General features: G+C 33.8%; 1 pseudogene; it reads right to left on the bottom strand.

Moving 5' to 3' along the window:
• Nucleotides 1-2,929: 2,929 nt before the first annotated feature.
• On the bottom strand, nucleotides 2,930-3,048 carry LOC131154740 (5S ribosomal RNA; annotated as a pseudogene).
• Between the last annotated feature and the right edge of the window lie 2,931 nt (nucleotides 3,049-5,979).

Below are 5,979 nucleotides of genomic sequence, written 5' to 3'. Positions count from 1 at the left end.
ATAATAATGATAATAATAATAATAATAATAATAATAATAATAATTATTATTATTATTATTATTATTATTATTATTATTATTATTATTATTATAGCCCCCTTTTTTTGTATTTTTCTTAATTATTATTATTATTATTATTATAGCCCCCGTTTTTTTTTTTTGTATTTTTCTTCCTTTTTTGTATTATTCTTTTTTGTATTTTTATCGTCGAATCTCATCCTCCTGAAAAGAGACTCGGCCAAAAATTAAAACTTAATTTCTTGAAAGTAGAAGGACTCGGACTCCATTTTTTCCTAAAATGCCCGGAACTTGGTGAAAACGTACTAGGACTCACTGAAAACAAACCAAGGCTTGGTAAAAACACCGGGACTCGATTTAAAAATACCAAGTTTTTCTAATAGGGTCCTCCAATTTTCGGAATTCGAAGTCAACTTTTATTACACCGGGTCTTCCCAAAACGGCCTAATTAAAATAAAGGTGTTGACATTTAGTGATGATTTTCAACCAAGAAAATGTAGAATTTATATTGATGGTCTTAGGCATTTAGTGACAGAATAAAACCTTAACTAATACTCCATTATTAATGACAATTTTAAAATTCGTCACTAATAAGTATTAATCACTGCCGTTTTAGTGACTAATTTGAAACTGTCATTAATAATGGCCAAACCATCACTTATAAGTATTAGTGACGGTTTTGGATTATTAGTGACGATTTTAAACCGTTACTAATAACCTTAATTATTTTTTGTAGTGAAATTGCCAGTGTCTTTCACCTTCTAGTACACACCATCCTCTGAAAACTTGATGATTCCTTTATCATTGTTAGGAGGTAGATGCATCAAAATTAATAAAATAAGAAATAATGAAGAGAAATGTGAAAAATAGACACAATATTTACGTGGTTCAACTTATAGCCTACATCTACGGGTGAAGATGATAGGAGAACTTCACTATTGGGAAGAGATAGAATAAATGAGTACCTATAAATACACCCCCTAAAAATACTCTCTCAAATAAGGGGAATCAAATTAACTTTGCAAATTTACTCCCCTTAAGGTCAACATTCACTTTATTTTTCTTTTAATAAGAAAAACTCCGCTCTTGAATGAGAGTATAAATTCTAAATTTATTGCAAATAACTAAATGAGATATTTATTGTGAAACTATGAATGCATTGACCAATGTATGGGAAGACAACTAATTCCTCTCTTGAATGAGAGTTTGAATAAGATATTTACTATGAAGCATTCAATAGGGTTGGCTCATTATAACAGCCATCAACAAACTGCCTCAACAATCTACCATTGCCTTGTAAATTGCTTAATTTGCAATGCAAATGGAGGGGAATCACTTGGCTTTTGGGTGCGAGCCTTTACTTTTGAAGGGAAGGCAAATAAGAATGAAAGTGGGACAAATCTGGATACTTGTACTTTGGGTTCCATATGTTATTCTGAATTAACCCATCCTTGAATATATTCTATTGAACCAAGTGGTTGGGAAAATATTCCCAACAAATGATGCTTCAATGAAGCCTTCTGCTAATAAAATTTGGAGCGATAAAGACTCTTAATTTTCATAGTTTAATAGTGCATTCACCATCATCTGGAATGACCTTTATAGAATATTTTCCTACATCTTTAGCCATTGGAGGCAACACCTTAGTTTGGTTTGAAGACAATGAAACGTATGGTTTCTTAAAGTACTTTTGTAGCCACTCGACCAAGTACTAATGAAACAAACAACACACATAAAAACTTAACCTTGCAGAGAATTTCATAAAGTACTCCTTACTTTGTAATATTTTTGTTACGCAACAAAGGGAAAGTCTTAGACTTGTGAACATAACAAAAAGTTTTCTGTCTCTATTGACGATTGCTAAGGTGTCGACAACATCCACCGATCCACTAGCCACTTAGCCCTTATCAAATTTATAAAGAGGAATATGCAAAAGTCTTTACCACGTGTAGCAATTCATAGATAGGTTAAAGTCAATTGTGGATCTGTCAAAAGCTCTATGTCTTCTAGAGTGAATAAACGATGAAAAAGTGGTCGAACCATCAATTTGTACCACACCAAACATTCCCTTACTACTACAAATTAATTATATTATTAGAACAAATAAAAGGATAGGCATTTGATGAATTAATTAGCTAATTTTATAAAACAAAAATGCATTATACTTGCATTGCTTGGATATATAGTAGTATGTATTAACAAAATAGTACATATGCACTTTATATACTTTCTGTTTCGACTTTTACCTATTCACGTAACATATATCATATAAAATAATATTGCACTACCTTTCCAATTATCCATTCAAAATTCCAAGTGAGAAACAATAGTAAATCAAGAAATTTGGGAGAATAAAATGCTATCAAATCCACCATTTGGGCTTAAAAAAATAATAGCAGAAATGCTCTTTTATTGTTTACAAAATTTTTATGCTGGTGCTGCTGTTTGGTTGAAGTGATCCCAGAACTACTTTTAAGAGGGTCTGCACTTGGCAGAGAACCACTTCATGAAGAAAGGCTTCAGCGCCCTGCGTTTGCAGTAGAAGCACGCCAAGATTTAGCTGTCATGCGATTGCCACCGTAGAGTGGCAGCCAAGCTAGTGATTAGAATGACAAAAAAAAAAAAAAAAACTAGCTTCATGTGTTAATTAATGAAGCAATATTAACTAAATATAAAAGGATATAACAATTTTTTATAACCTGGGACTCCAGCCATTATTGTGCCACTTTGAATATTATAGTGCAGCACCAAACTCGGGAGGTGAAAGCTGCCCATCCATTGACGCACCACTGATAATTCACCGGGGTAAACTCTCAAGAGGAAATCAAACCTCTGACCTTAGGGTCATTAAAGTAATAAGCCGCTCTTACCACTTGAACCAACCCAGATGGGCAAAATTTTTTTTAAAAGAGGGGTGAAACACAAGGACTTCTCAGGAGGTCACCCATCTTAGTGTTACTCTCGCTCAAGCATGCTTAACTGCGGAGTTTTGATGGGATCCGATGCATTAGTGTTGGTATGATCGCACCCAAAAAATGCAGAAGACGAATTTTTATAATTTAAGTTAGCACACATTAAGTTTGTAATTCCCATTTGATAGTATAAGAGAGTAACCCTATGTTTGGATAGGCTTTCAATTTAAAATTAGATAAAGTATAGAATAAAATTATATTGAAATTTGTTCAAATCCACACAAACCCAAATTCAAAGTCCAAAATTCATGCTCATAAACGAAGTGTAAGTGTGAGTTTTAAAACTTTAAGGGTGTATTTGTAACGAATGACGTAGTTTAAGGAGTATAAGTGTATTTTTCTCAAAAGTACATGTGCAATGCTCCTTTGTTACTATAAATTTCATTTATAATATTGATTAAGTGCTATAAGAGGGTATTTAATGTGAAGCCCTGATTTTCGTACAATTTTTTTTTCAATAATAAATAAATTTTCACTCGTCATAAACTACATCCACAAATCGATCACGTCAACAACCATATTACCATTCATTCAACCCGACCCGCATTGGGTACTGGGTAAAAAAATCAATTTATTTATACAACCTAACAGCGGAAGACAATATATTTATATCATCCAGAATACAATATCCAGAGTATTAACTTGCATATTTACACAATACAATCTCATACTCAAAAACAATACAACCCTAGAGAATCATACCTCCCTAGTCCAAACTCACCTTGTATATAAGGGTTCCAACTCCCTACGATCACAGAGCTCTATCACCTGGTCTATCCCTATTCCCTGAAAAATTTAGAGAATTTGGGTGAGACACATCTCAGTAAGAAGGAATAAATTATTTACAGTGTGTGGCCGTATGAGTTCAGTTATAACATGTTTTATTTTTCAAAACAACATTTCATCTGAGAAAATACATTGATATTCACATTCTCATAATCATATAGATATACAACACAAGCTTTTATAAACTTAAAATCATTTCTCAAATTTTTTCATTTCCAACACACATAATTACCCGCGAAGTTCTTGAGAATAGGGAAGATTGCCCGCCCATACAAGTAGCTTCCCTCTGCCCTAACACGTTATGCTACTAGGAATGGCTACATCTGATACCTATCAGGGCACTCACCTTACTCAGTAAGCCCTTAGGCAGAGAGTTTCCCTTCGCCTCATATCTTTATTTTATAAAACACACACTCTTTCATTTTTCATAATCATTTCCCATTTTAACTCATTACATATCTATGTATACATAAATTCATATTTATGTACTTTACATAATACATTAGATCATATAATTCCAATTCTCAACATATTCACGATTTCCATACTGAGCATACCTCCCCAACGACATCAGTAGGAACTTCACACACTCACACACACATACAGAGTCTCCATACTGAGCATACCTCCCCAACTGCATCAATAGGAACTTCACACACACACACACACACACACACACACACACACACACAGTCTCCATACTGAGCATACCTCCTCAACGACATTAGTAGGAACTTCACATACACACATAGTCTCCATACTGAGCATACCTTGCCAACGACATCAGTAGGAACTTTACACACAATTTCCATACTAAGCATACCTCCCCAACAGTATCAGTAGGAACTTCACAACACAATTTTCACACTGAGCATACCTCCCCAACGACATCACTAGGAACTTCACAACACACACACACACACACACACACAGAGTCTCCACACTGAGCATACCTCCCCAACGACATCAGTAGGAACTTCACACACAATTTCCATACTAAGCATACCTCCCCAACAGCATCAGTAGGAACTTCACAACACAATTTCCACACTGAGCATACTTCCCCAACGACATCACTAAGAACTTCACAACACAATTTCCATACTGAGCATACCTCCCAAACGGCATCAGTAGGAACTTCATACACACAATCTCCCTACTGAGCATACCTCCCCAACGGCATCAGTAGGAAAGGAATACCACCCACTCGCAATTATTGTGCAGTATTGACATATCATCAATCATATTTCTATATATCTCAATTCAGTTCATTATAAATATTCTCATCATTTTTTGTGCACTTTCATCATCTCATAATAATATATATCATATTTCACGTATTTCCATATTTCCCAAAATATTCATATCAGTAATTTGTACAAACTCATTTTTCATGCAAATAATTTCTACTCACGTGTAAATATCACATCAATCATTCTCATTTCAATATTTTCTCAGAAAATATACATAATTATATTTCACATTTTTCAACACATGTCATGTGCCACACATTTTTCATCAAATACACATAATATGTTAATTTCACACTGCAAAGCATCACAATTTAATATTACTCAAATGACACACAATTTATCTAATATTTATATCATAATAATTTTCAGGCAAAATACCATATGTTCATTTTCATATATTAATTCACACAGTAATTCTAAAAATACTGTTATAATTTATTCCCCTTACCTGACTTATTGAGAATCTCATTAACACCCAAATCCTACGCCATTGGCGCCCGAAACTCAACTCCTACAATTTGCATTTTGCCCAAATTAATTAACCTATTTCTCAAAAATAATACCCATCTAACCTTCCCTAGGCCCCATGTACTCCAAATTAACATTTAAACTAATATTTGACGCCCCCACTTAATTTTCTGAATTTTACTTGCGGGTCCCAAAATTACACCTGCAACACTCATTCAGGCTCTAAATTTCGAAAATTCTACTTCAACTCCAGATGTTCAACATTTTAACATTTCTAAATTAGTTCTAATTAATTAAAAATAAGTCTCTTAATAACTCCCGTACCCCAAATTTGGGGTTTTGCCCATAACAACCCCACGAGAATTCCGTCTCACTAGACTTGTAGAGAATTTCCCCTAGATTCTCGTAGTGGTGTTCGTTCATCAGTTAGGCTTATAATTTGTAAGAAATTAAAAAAAAAAGGGAAATTGGCTTACCCAAGG

Source organism: Malania oleifera, chromosome 4 (assembly GCF_029873635.1).
Source record: "Malania oleifera isolate guangnan ecotype guangnan chromosome 4, ASM2987363v1, whole genome shotgun sequence".
NCBI lineage: Eukaryota > Viridiplantae > Streptophyta > Magnoliopsida > Santalales > Ximeniaceae > Malania > Malania oleifera.
Note: the sequence above shows the minus strand (reverse complement) of the source record. Positions and strands in the feature narration are given on the sequence as shown.